The sequence below is a fragment of the Acanthisitta chloris genome, unplaced genomic scaffold (genome assembly GCF_000695815.1).
Source record: "Acanthisitta chloris isolate BGI_N310 unplaced genomic scaffold, ASM69581v1 scaffold10526, whole genome shotgun sequence".
NCBI classification, from domain to species: domain Eukaryota; kingdom Metazoa; phylum Chordata; class Aves; order Passeriformes; family Acanthisittidae; genus Acanthisitta; species Acanthisitta chloris.
In genome coordinates this window covers 55,974-56,713 of record NW_008679769.1, presented here as the reverse complement: position 1 = coordinate 56,713, position 740 = coordinate 55,974, and positions in this window count along the sequence as shown.

Below are 740 nucleotides of genomic sequence, written 5' to 3'. Positions count from 1 at the left end.
CTCTTTTAAAAAATCCTCCCCGTCTCTCTCTCTCTTGTTTCTACACAATGCCAGGAAGCACATGGAAATGAATCCTGATGTGTTTTGATGGCACTTCCAGTGAGCGGTCTACGTTCAAAGCGATCATTTCTGAGGAGACACTGTTTATCTTTTCTCCCTATTTCCAACAAAGAGATGGAGGAGAACAAAGGAATAGGGCATGGAGGGCCATCCAGCCCTCTGAAGGCCATAGGACTGCCACGCCAAGAAGCATCAGCCACCAAGGAACATTGGGGCTGTCAGCATATCTATCTTTTTGGTGTTACTGCTGTGAGGGCAATTTAATCATGGCCCTGCAGCATTGCACAGTAGTGCTGCAGGGTACACTGGCTGTCATTGCCAATGTGGCCAGGAAAACATGCAGTAGCTGGTGGGAAAGCACGTGATACTAATCAGGGCAGTGAAAGAGTAACAACAGCCAATAACTGGGCTTTATGGAAGCCCAAATATTACTAATGATATTTTAGATGTTAACTCTCCCATCTCATAAACAGAGCAGCAGACCCTGATGGCTGTGCATGCTCAGAGTTTAGTGTCTGTCAGTCCTCCACTGGGACAGGCCAAGACTAGCAGGCATGCGGTTGGTGGCACCAGCGAACATCCCACACTCTGTGGAAAGCAGTGGTGGAGATTGAGGATGTGGTGCTCTGCCCATGGCCATAAACATCAGCTAAAATGACCTCATTAGAACTGGGTGAAAC